The following is a 12,950-nucleotide window of genomic DNA, read 5'->3' on the forward strand; positions in this document are numbered from 1 at the left end:
AAGTTAACCTAGACTTTTTGGTCAGAACTGTTTTTATTAGTTTTTTAAGGAGAAAAACATTTGGCTCTATATTTTGCACACGCACACACCACAAATGTAGCCTGAATTAATCACACATTGTGTCTTTTGTAGCAATGTTTTATTTTTGTAATGGGAAGGTGTGTTTAATTTTTACTTTTCCCCGACCTGGTAGTACTTACAATGTATCAGCACAACTCAAGGAAACCTCCCATTTTTATTACCCTCATTTCCTTCCTTTCCTTGCAATACAAATGGTTCAACAAAGCAATTTAATATATTTGAACATCTTCCTGGTTGACAAAATGCTGGCATTGGCTGTTATACTTCCCTCCTTATTGTGTGAAGCTCACAGGCAGGTGCAGCTGTTATTATCTCCAACTGACCTCTGACAGCCAATTATCTGAATACTTAGGATGAATGAAAAAAATGTGCTTCTTCAGTCCCAATTCCAATACAATCGGTAGGCGCAGAAGGTCTTCATTAGGACCACCTATGGAGGTGAAGAGGGTCATTCCTCTCCATGCTCTCCCCATGCCGGTCAAATTGCCAGCGTCCCAGGCCTTTATAGAAAAGATTCTGAACATAGTCAAGTGGGATCCATCACCTCCTAATATTGTACAAAGATTCAGGACAGAAGTGATTAGAGAGATTAACAACATGGATACCAGCAAATTTATCCAATATATTTACCATCATTATTTAAAAAAACGAAAAACACAAATGTTCAATTCATGATGGCTATTGCAAGATGAGTTATAGCCCAATACTGGAAAAATTCAGAGCCTTCGTCATTAGATCTGATATGAAAAATTGCAGAAGATGGTTGTTATAGAAAAATTGGTCTATAAAAGATGGAAGATGTTATGATATATTAGACAAGTTATCTTTGATTCATTTGGGAAAACAGTTATCCTTTTTGTAAAACAATAAGCTAAGATATTTTTTGTTTACTCCAGTATTTATTAAAGTTGTTGATTTCTTCTTGGACTTTTTAAAATACGATCATTCTGTGATATTTAAAACGTTTTATTACTGTCTTGCATTTCCTATTATTGTTTTTACTGTATATTTTATCACCAGATCACATATCCCTCACTCTGTATCTGTGGTAAGCAAAAAGAAGATTAAAACAAAAGTATAATCAATCACCTCCCAAGTGCTAAATTACACTCCTGAATGGTGAAATGAAAATGGCAGCTAGACTTTTCACTCAAAACAATTCAAAATATTTGTTTTTTTCTATAAGCACTATTGAGGAGAGATGTATCTCCATCAATTATTAATTTTCTTTCATGTTAATGATTATATAAAGTATTTTTGTGTTTAATCCTAGGTTATTGTAGTCTTTATTTTAAGGATGTCTTGGCTATGTTATATTTTTGAATGTTTACACACGAATATATAACAAAGTAATGGGAGAAAATGTAAAGTTATACAGACAAGGCCAAGCATCAACTGCAGTGCACCCCTATTGTATTTTAGGAAAGTGTAGCTATAATAATAATTTCTGAGCAAGCTGGTGTGGTAGTCCAGAATATATATCCAGATGGATTTCAAAAACATCACATTTCCAATGCTATCCTCTTGAAAGAAGAAAGTTGGAGATTCTTTTATCTCAAGTCCTAATAGTGTCAGTTGAAATATTTGCTTGTTTACATTCTCTGCATTTTTTCACTCTACAGATATCAAGAAAGTCCACAAGGTTTATTTGGAACTCTTCTGTCATTTAGTATGTTCTAAATCAGGGATCCCCAAACTTGGCAACTTTAAGACTGGTGGACTTCAACTTCCAGAATTCTCCAGCCAGCATAGCTGGCTGGAGAATTCTGGGAATTGAAGTCCACCAGTCTTAAAGTTGCCAAGTTTGAAGACCTCTGTTCTAAATGATCAGCTTATTATGATCAGTATAATCATCTATGAAAGAAAACTCCATTGTTTTGCAGAACAATGCCTTGTATACGTGCTTCCAATTACTGTATATAATGCAGTAAAATTGCTGAAAAGAATCACTTTTCAGAGTGCGGCTGACAATTCTAAAATAATAAAATATTTTAAACCTATTAAAAACAGTACAAAAATAAATATAAATGGATTCTCATTATTGCCATATGCTGTAAAAGAACTGCAGGAGGGAGTAACTCGTGTTTATTTTATTTTAAAAGTTGTACTTAGATCCTTCTCCAGCATTTCCACTTTTTTTTCAAATTAATTATCCAACTGCACAAGGAAGACTGTTAATTTCCCTTAATTATTGCTTTCCTGAATTACACACATTTCCTCACCATCAGCTATAGATTTACAGAATGGATTATTGTCTCCTGGTGACTGTGTAGATTAGTCTCTGTACTTTTCTTGGCAAGATTTTGGAAATGGTTTCTTCTCTTTCCTAGCGCTGCTGCAACAGATTGACTGATCCATGGTCACCAAGCTGGCCTTTATATCAAAAATGGGACTAGAACTTACATATAAAGCTTTTACATGATTCAAAACAATCAAAGAAGGCTTCTGGCTTTCCTTTACCAAGCAAGATGAAGTGGCTGTTGATTCAGAAACCTTCTGCGTTTAGGATAAAATTAGCTGTGTGCTGGAGAGAGCAGACTAGCAATCTCAGCATTTTGGGATTCACGGTTTCTGTTGGAAGCTGTGGCCAGAAATATTTTGCCCATTTCCAGCTGATAAGGCAGTTGTTGCCTTTCCTGGATAGGATGACAAGAGGGCAGTCACTCATCTCCCTATAATATCTTGATAGGATTACTGTAATTTGCTCTACATGGCCCTGCCCTTGAAGGCCATCCAGAAACTTCAGACAAAGTCTGTCCTTTTCTTAAGCTGATTTCTGACAGATGAATATGATTTCTGAGCAAGAAGATCAAAGGGAAGTAAATGAAAGGGACATAGATTTAGTTTCCTCTCCTTCCTTCCTTCCTTCCTTCCTTCCTTCCTTCCTTCCTTCCTTCCCTCCCTCCCTCCCTCCTTCCTTTAAAAGTATTCTAGGAAGCAAAGACAAAAATGAATGGAAGAGTTGTGACAACAAGAATTGTCTAACACTAGTTTCACATTGGATGCTCTATATGTGCACAGTCTAGTGAAAGTGCTAGTATGAAAAGATAAATGCTAACCTTTTTCAAATTGCTGGAATGTATTAGTACATTTATACAACGCATTAGTGTATCAGATCTTCTGGCTATTTAGAACTTGACAGAATGACTGTTGCTGTGAATGAGTATCAGCTGTGGTTGTTTTCTAAGGTTGTAGCTCTTCCTGGAGTGGATTTTGCTTTTGTTTTCATGTTTGGGATTCATGGTTGACATAATTTTTGAATTTTTGTAGCAGAAGAAAGGAAACGACTGGCAGTTCTGAAGGTATATCAAGAATTGGAGAAGGCTTCTTGTCCTGAATGTGTAGTGTTAGATTCCTAAATAAATGTATTTAGGAATCTAAATACATTTATTCCTGGTATCAAAAAAAAAGTGTTCTTAATGGATGTAGATAACAAACAATGGATTTTCCACCACCACCACCCACATGATAGCTTTCTGGAAAAGGATTTTTTTTTCTCTACATTTCACATTGACATTTCCAGCCCAAATATGTTTTTTAAATTATGTTTATTTCAATCATGTTTCTGATAAGACCCAATTTTAATGTAACATCTAATAATTTTGACAGTGGAAAATGCATCTTTGCCAAGTAATCCAAGGAGTTAAAGCAGGGATGTCAGACTTGGTTTGTCATGGTGCCCTCACGTGATGTATTGTGGCTTTTTTCCGATTCACTAAACCAGGGTTGGGTATGGCCAGCGTGTGACGCTTCTGGCCTGCAGGCCATGAGTTTGACACCCCTGAGTTAAAGGATTGAGAGAGATAAAAGCCTCTTCAGATGTTCTTAATGCTTTGTGGCACACAACCAAAGTGGAAAGTTAAGTCCAAGTATTCTAATTCCGTTCTCACTTTGTTCTTGTTACCTTCCTCATAAAGTATATCAGCTCCTAAAGCAAAATGCTGTTTCTGTTGATTTGATGAAGAACTTTGGAAAAATGGAGGTTGTAGAGAGAAAATTCCCATTTTCAAAATGTGCTTTGAACATAAGGAGGATGCTGATAATGTGGACGAAGTAAGTATAGCTAGCTCGTTCAATGCTTTTGCTTTTTACATGTTGCTACAGTAAATTCAGAACACATAAAAAGAGCTAAGCGCAATTGGAGTATGCACCTATCTTCCTGTTTTTAAATGTTAAAATTAACTTGGTTATTTTAGTCACTATCTTGGACCTATAGACATAATCCAAATTTTGCTCTGTTTTCCAGAGTATTGTCCTCTGCCAAATTAATAGTTATTCCTTACACTTCCTATCCAGGTCAGTAACAGGGGGGAAAAATGAAGAGTATTGTGTCTAGGATTGAATCCCATTTCATCTAGCTGTACCAAACTAATGGACTGTCCATGGGCACTCTGTTGGGGTGATTTACAACTCTGTGGATTTATCAAATAGTCATGCAATTCATCCCCACATTTATTAGTTTGCTAATCAGCACATCTTGGAATACTTTAACTTAGGGTGACCCCAACCCCTGATCCGTGGTATACCAGAAAAGGGGTATGCAAACAAGTGAAGCCCATCCATGGAATGCACACAAAACCACACCCCTTCCAGTGTGCAGGAAAAACTTTCCATGGAAGTGGTCTCTGGTTCCCAAAAGGTTAGGAGCTATTGCTTTAACTCTTCTCTAGAACTATCTAGGCTATAGTTAAAATGTTTTGCATTATTAAAAATTGCTGGTGATTTCTTCTGGAAATACAGTTAAATACTGCAATCAGTATCATTCTACCTATATTAATCATTATAGCTTTGAAGGATGTTCTGGTGTGTTCCTTCCTATTGTTTGTGCTATTTCCTTTCTGACATGCACACAACCAGATAATGCAAAAAAAAAAAAAGAACCGATCAGCAGAATATACGCACTCACACAAGCACACACATACATATTGGGCGTGTTCCTTTATAAGCAGAATCCAAACTGAACGTGTCAAGCCAGAGGCGTTTAATTATTTTAAGTGTTTTTAAGCCATCACACCCAGGAAATATCTATCCAAAAATAACAGCTTCCTTTTGGTTATGATGATACAACTGCTTTCTACAATTAAGGAAAAGCATAATAGCCAAAGTTTTGATCAGAGGAATGAGAGCGACATGCATAAGATAATAAAACATTTTCTAATATATTCACTTAAATGATCGTTTGGCTAGCATACAAAAGTATTTTATTACTTAAATGTGGAATGTTTTATATCTCTAACTTTTCATAATGGCATGCACATTTTGCTTATGCGCTGAGCAATGACTGAGCCCAGTGTTATCAAAAGGCTGGGACATCAGCAATAGTGTAAAGATAATAAAGGGGGCTGAGCGGGAAGGTTTGTTAAAACAGTAATTCTCAACCAAGTTCCAAACACGGACATGAGGAGATCTTCTATTCAAGATGCAATTCATGAAAACATTGCTTTGGGGGTGGTGATCTGGTGAACTGCTTGCACAATGTATCAATTATTCCACCTCCAAAGTTATTTAAATAATGTAATCCAAAGTATTAAGAACTCAGTTGCCTGGAAAGCAAAGAACTGTATTGGAGGAATTGATTTATTTTGTCTAAGCTTCTTCTGATTCTACTTTAAGCTTTTGCTATGGCGTCACTCTGACTAATTTACAACTTCTGAGTTCAGAGATCACTTCTAATTATCACTCTGCCATGTATCCTTGCCACAAAACCCCCCTTAAGAATAGTAAAAGAGAATAGCCACAATATTATTTTTGTTCAGTTGTGTTGATCAAAAGCAGTAAAACCTATAGTAAGGTTTTATAGTAAGATAGACTGAAAAAGGATAAAACCTATAGTAAGGTTTTATAGTAAGATAGGCTGAAAAAGGATAAAACCTATAGTAAGGTTTTATAGTAAGATAGACTGAAAAAGGATGATCTCTCATCCTTCAAGCTCAGGTTTCCATGATCCAAGTGAGGATAAAACCAATGAAGAGTATCATAAATGGTTCCATGTACTCACATTAAAAATTCAAGAGATAAGACCTTATTTCTACTGTTTTTTTAGACTGACTCTTAAATACCCTAATTCCTTAGAGCAGTGGGTCTCAACCTTACAATAAAATACAATAGCAGAGTTGGAAGGGACCTTGGAGGTCTTCTAGACCAACCCCTTGCCTAGGCAGGAAACCTTATACCGTTTCAGACAAATGACTATCCAACATCTTCTTAAAAACTTCCAGTGTTGGGGCATTCACAACTTCTGGAGGCAAGCTGTTCCACTGATTAATTGTTCTAACTGTCAGGAAGTTTCTCCTCAGTTCTAAGTTGCTTCTCTCCTTGATTAGTTTTCACCCATTGCTTCTTGTTCTGCCCTCAGGTGCCTTGGACAAAAGTTTGACTCCCTCTTCTTTGTGGCAACCCCTGAGATACTGGAACACTGCTATCATGTCTCCCCTAATCCTTCTTTCTATTAAACTAGACATACCCAGTTCCTGCAACCGTTCTTCATGTGTTTTAATCTCCAGTCCCCTAATCATCTTTGTTGCTCTTGTCTGAACTCTTTCTAGAGTCTCCACATCTTTTCTACATCGTGGTGACCAAAACGGAATGCAGTATTCCAAGTGTGACCTTACCAAGGCATTATAAAGTGGTATTAACACTTCACGTGATCTTGATTCTATCCCTCTGTTGATGCAGTCTAGAACTCTGTTGGCTTTTTTGGCAGCTGCTGCACACTGCTGGCTCATATTTAAATGGTTGTCCACTAGGACTCCAAGATCCCTTTCACAGTTACTACTGTTGAGCAAGGTACCACCTATACTGTACCTGTGCATTTTGTTTTTGTTGCCTAAATGTAGAACCGTACTCTTTTCACCATTGAATTTCATTTTATTATAGTGCCCTTCCTAATTCCGCGACCCTTTAATACAGTTCCTCATGTTGTGGTGACCCCCAACCATAAAATTATTTTATGTTTTCCGAATTTTTTTGAAAATATGTCTTTTCCGATGGTCTTAGGCGACCCCTGTGAAAGGGTCATTCGACCCCCAACAGGGTCCCAACCCACAGGTTGAGAACCACTGCCTTAAAGCAACAACACGACTTACTGCCAAGGCTGCTAATTATGATTGTTGACTGGTATGATCCATTTCCTGGATACCAAAATTGTCACATTTCCTTGGTATCCAAATCCTCACTATGAAGGACTCTGGTACTTTTCGTAAGAAACCAAAAGTGCTGAATATTCACCAGTAATAGCCATGAACTATTATGATGCCATCACTCAGCTATATATCAGCTTATCTGCATTCACAGATGGTAGTAATAATTTGCCTCCTTATGACTTGAATAATTTCTGCCTCCTTAATTACTTTGAAACTTCTGTTTTGTTTAATAAAGCTGGTATCCTTCATATATTAAGCAACAGAAAAATTTAGCGATACTAATAAAATGCATGTGTATGTGTTCTATTTTACCTGGGGGGGGGGGAAGGAAAGTGAGTGATCCATGTCCAAGGCAATTGTAGGTATCTTTTAAAGATACAGTTACAGTTTCTTTTCATTTTGTGGTTGGTTTGTATAGTCCTATTGTAACATACTAGACTAAAACTCTCCTCTCCCCCCCCCCCCTTTCATGTCTACTTTGTCTAATTACAGATAGCAAATGTTTGGGTGAAGCCTCTCTTTATCCCATATTTTTTTAAAAAAACACTATTATTGCAAATTGTAACTTTAAATTATGTACCCATTCTTTTTCTTTCTCAGTGAAATGAAAATTTAGGGCATCTTCCATTACTCTTTCCTTAAATTCACCTTGCACAGCACAACTTGGCATCCCTCCCTTTCTCCCTTTCTTTAAAAAAAAAAAACCCACCGCCACTTCCGTTATTTCAGTATGTGCAACTTGCCTTTTGATTGTTGAAAAGGATATATGTGCTTGTGGTTTGCTCTTTGCAGGGAGATACTGTGTCCAGTGCCTTTAAGGGGAATAGGGTTAGTCTTCACTAGAAATCTCCACTTTAAGTCCAGAGTGAAATATTTCTAGCCTTCCACCCCCAGATTCCTTTTCTAACCTTTCCTCGCTTCTTTACAAGCCAATTTCCCTTCCTGGGGATCTCGTGCCCCATCCCGTCTCTCATAATCCGTCTCTCCAACTCCTTCTGCCCACCAAGTTTGAATTAGTCCTGGGTTCTCATCCAAAGTCCCCTGGACTTCTTTCCCCACCCCGTTCGCCCCTCTGATAAAACTTTAAAGACGGAGGAAGGCAGCGCTTTTACTACGCGGAGAGAGAGGAAGAGGTGGGTGGAGAGACATCAAGGGGGGTCTTCACGATGACTGATGGACCCCAGCCTCCGGGTTTTAGGTTAGATAAACAAGTTCTGCAGTTGGTCGGTTTCCTTGTGCTCTTCTTTTAAAAAGTCCCTCCTTCCTTCTTCTTCCCCTCCCGATTTCTGTGGCTCCCCCTCCCCTTTTTTTTGGGCAGCTGCACTAGTGACGGCGGCGGCAACAAAGCAGCAACAGAGTAGCACAAGGGCGCCTGACAGTTGCGTGCATATGGGGTAAGTTTTGGTGGTGGGTTGAGTGGAAGGGCAGAACTGGCCGATTAAGGGGCTCAAATGGGGGCCGCTGATGAGCAGAAGGCGTGAAAAGCCGATCCTCGGGATAGACTCTGGAAGCTTTCGAGTATATATCAGGTCCACCTCCGAAGCGGAGACACCGCTTTTGGTCAACTTTGAGACACCCTCAACCTCCCTCCGTTCCCAGACTCGGAAAACGGAGGCTTCCGAGCAGCCCTCCCAACTCTCCCTTCCGGATCGCGCTCCCGGTGCCCAGGAACCAGGTAGTCCGGGGTGTGCATGTGTGTGGGCGAGCCAAGGCAGGGTCCCCGCGACTCTCTGGGAAACCGAGCTGCTTTTCCGACTCCTTTGCAAAGGAAGGAGCGCGGCACTAGTTGAGCTTCGGAAGTGAAGGCTCTTAGGCTGGGGACTTGGAAGTCAATGTGATTGAGCGGCAGGAGGTCCTGTTAAGTGATGGAGACGCAAAGGGGAAAAGCAATTCTGCTTCTGGACGATTGGATGGGAAATGGTAGAAGCAGCCAGAAAAAGTCATTCGGGAAAGGAGGGGGGGGGGAAGGAATATGAAAATGAAATCACAGCGCTAGTACCCGTGTGATGGAAACAAAGTGTGAGAGAAACAAAAAACAAAAAAAATGTTGGTTTTTAAAAAAAAACTTCAGCTAGGCTGCAAACAATTCCCTGGGGAGAGGCGTTTTGGTAATTAAGTGAGGCTTTTGAGAAAAGTTTATGGTGACAGAAGAGGACTAAACACCAGTAAATAAAATAAATAAACCTCACTCCATTCTTTCAAACATGCATCCCCAAATCCTGAAACTCTTTCTGGAAAAAGTTCAAAGGAAAGAGGGAGGGGTTCCCACCACTGAGCAAATTGGAAAAAAATGGAAGAGGGGAATCGTGTAAATATATTGCAACTCTTCTAACTTAGTACCTTCTACATTCTTTGGGATGGTACCTTTTGGGTTTCCCAACCAGAATGGCCAAAGGCTTTGAATTATGGGAGCTATGATTCTAATTTATCTCAGGGATCCTAGGCTAATGACCTCTGGCCAGATATTTCATACATGAAACCCAACACATAATTACTTCCTAGAGGCAACCAAATTGACCTTGGAATAAGGTTTTATTCTGCTCTTGCTTGGTTATATCTGTATAAGGTAAAATATGCAGCTAAACCCAAAAAAGAGAGTTTTAAACATTCTTTCCCTGCACCATTTCAAAATGAGTAAAGCAGATAGGAAAAAATGAAGAGTACATGTAGAAGTCCTTTAAATTTTCCATAAGTTCTACTCTCTTTGGATGAACAAACTGGTCTCTTGTCTGCAGCACTGATCTATTTTACAACATTTCTATGACAGCTAGAAAGCAATGAATTGGATCTGGATTTTTATTGTATAATCTTTGGGGTGGATCCTATATAATCAAAGAATCTGAATAAGTTCCTAGTAAGTTTTTGTGATTCCATTCAATGTTTGGATCTAATCAGTGTTATGTGAACTATTGTGATCATTTGAAGTAGTAGTATTATGTGAGTATTATGTGAGTATAAATCATTTTCTGAAACAATTCAATCTCTATCTCCTTCACTCTCCTTATTTCTGTCTCTTTGACACTGAAGCTGCCACTTGGGATTTAGGAATTTCGGGGGGTGGGAGAAGAGATTCATCTCTGAATCATCTTTCATGCCAATGGGATTAAAGAAAGGCCTTCAGTAAAGAACTATGATGTAGATAAGACTAGTGACATAAACACTTACATATTTTTAATGTAAAACTAGTAGAAACCCAAAAGACAAGATGGTTGAAGTACATGCAGTTAGAGAAAATACAACCAGTAATATTAAAGGTTTGGTAAAATTGGAGGAGGAAATTAATGGGGTATCCAAAAGCATGAATTCTGTAAAAAAAAAGAGAGGAATAAACTGTACTGGAAATAGAATTGTACTGCGGACTGGGAAATATTGCTAACTTCTTCATTTTTAAAGTTTTTGCTGTTTACAGATATATGCGATACATTCTTTTGTTCTCTTTAAGAAGTGGTCTCCATAATTATCCTCCTGCTTGTGATTGCATGAATGAAAGCTTTCCTTCCCTGGATTGGAGCCTCACTAGTATGTGGTTTGGGCATTGTCTGTGTCTGACAATAGTAGAAAAAAATATCCTTTGTCTACTTGGCAAAAAAAAAAAATCAGTTCTGTTTCAAATAATCTTTCCCTAATATTGTTGTAGGCTCCATTGTATCATCTGTATATTTTCACATGTACTCAACCTGCTGCTGCCAAAATATCAAACTTTTTGGCACAGGACCTAGGTATTTGCGGGATCGCATCCTGCCCCATACATCCCTTCGGCCAATCCGCTCTCACAGAGAGGGACTCCTCTGGGTGCCGTCCACTAGGCAGTGCCAGCGGGTGACGCCCAGGAGCAGGGCCTTCTCTGTGATGGGCCCGACCCTCTGGAATGACCTCCCCCCCGATATCAGAAATACCACGGATCTCTGCTCCTTCCGTAAGAAGCTTAAAACCTACCTGTTCAATTTAGCCGGCCTGGCCTAATCCCAGCTTAGTCCCTCAAGTATGTATTTTAAATTTTTAGGGGTGGGTTTTAGGTTGTTTTTTAATTTTTATTACTTTGTACAGCCTATTGTTTAATTCGATTTTATGGGAATTTAAGGGTATTTATTTTTGTATACGGTTTTTAATGAGATGTCTGTACATCGCCCCGAGTCCCTTCGAGGAGAGGGGGCGGTCTATAAATCAAATAAACTTAACTTAACTTAACTTTGAGATTGCTGGCTCATATCTCCTGGGCTTTACTCTCAATAGTCACTCCTTTTGGTTCAACATCCAGAGCCGTGGTGACACAGTGGTTAGAATGCAAGCTACTTCTGCTGATCACCGGCTGCCAGCAGTTTGGCAGATCAAATCTCACAAGGCTCAAGGTTGACTCAGCCTTCCATCCTTCTGAGGTTGGTAAAATGAGAACCCAGATTGTTGGGGGAAATATGCTAACTCTGTAAACCGCTTAGCGAGGGCTGTAAAGCACTGTGAAGTGGTGTATACATCTGAATGCTATTGTTATCCATTGTTATCTACAACTTTTTTCTTTTCTCAGACTGTTTTCTTTCTTCCTGGACCTCTTTTCCAAAGCATCTCTAATGAGATAACACACCTTTAGTTTTTACAACACATTATCTTAAAATGCGTTTTATGATAAATCTTCAGTTGCAATTCTCTAGTTCTCAAATTCCACTTCAACTCATGCTATAGATTAAGTATAAACATATGCAACTGAAAGAGTGTCATATTTCTTCCATGTTAATGATACTTCCACTTTTCTGTCCTTCATCTGTTGTTTCCCAGAGAAAATTTTAGACAGCAAGCTCTTTGGAAAAGAGGCCTTAGTTTTCTACTTTATAAAGTATCCTGCACTGTGAAACTTATAACTTGCTGTTGCAAGAAAGAACAGAGAAAAGCACAGAAGAATTTTGAATCAAGAAAACATGTTGATTCCTAAAGTCGTAAAATAGGAATTTCAGGTTCTAAAAAATTAATGTATTTTAAACAATCAAGTAAAGTGTGATAGGAAAAGAACCTGGCAGATAAAAGACGGAGCTATTTTTGATGTATTGATTTCTTCTGCTGGCATTAATAGATCTGTGGCTCAGAAAATGTAGTTCTTCTTGAAGTGATAAAACTAGCAGAATTCAATTACTTTAGAGAGATGAAAGCTGGCATAGCTTAATGCTTCTCCATTAAATAAAGTTTGAGCAAGTAAAGCCCCTCTCCCAAACTAGGTTCTCTGTCCCTAATTTTTATTATTATTATAGTTGAACTCATAAATCTGGGTGAAAGACAGCATAGTGATAACTGAGGTTTAGTGGAAAACAGAGAGAGAAGAGAAAAAAATATCCATTTGGGATAATACTCAGGGAAGTGGTTGATGGTTGAAAGATCACAGAAAACTAGTAGAAATGAAAGCAAATACTTAATGTGAGTATTGGAAAACGATTGCAGATTGAATGGATAGGCCATTTAAAGTGGGAATAAGTCTTTATTTAGTTAGTTAACAGCAGTGTTTCTCAACCTTGGCAACTTTAAACTGTGAACTTCAACTCCTAGAATTCTCCAGCTAGCCAATTCCACACATCTTAACATTGCCAAGGTTGAGAAGCATGGGCTTATAATAGTTATCATCATATTATTTATCATTTATCTTGGCTAATGTAGACTAACTCTCTAACATTTAGAAAAAGATTAGCTCTGAAAGATTCCTGCAAGGTGTTCAGTAACAATGCAATGTCCTGGATTAAAGAGGTC

At 38.4% G+C, this 12,950-nt stretch overlaps 1 protein-coding gene across 2 annotated transcripts in view; it reads left to right on the forward strand.

The window, feature by feature from the left end:
- The first annotated feature begins 8,541 nt into the window (after nucleotides 1–8,541).
- The window catches only part of FBLN2 (fibulin 2), a 130,486-nt gene continuing 126,077 nt past the window's right edge, over nucleotides 8,542–12,950 (forward strand). Inside the window, exon 1 of one of the 2 annotated variants that reach the window (XM_081939890.1) lies at nucleotides 8,542–8,617. The gene's annotated coding sequence lies outside the window, so the exon portion shown is untranslated. Of the gene's footprint in view, nucleotides 8,618–8,846; nucleotides 8,899–12,950 lie in introns of those variants that run through there. The other variant, XM_081939891.1, reaches the window with a different exon arrangement.

Source organism: Natrix helvetica (genome assembly GCF_964273705.1).
Source record: "Natrix helvetica genome assembly, chromosome: 1".
Taxonomy (NCBI): domain Eukaryota; kingdom Metazoa; phylum Chordata; class Lepidosauria; order Squamata; family Natricidae; genus Natrix; species Natrix helvetica.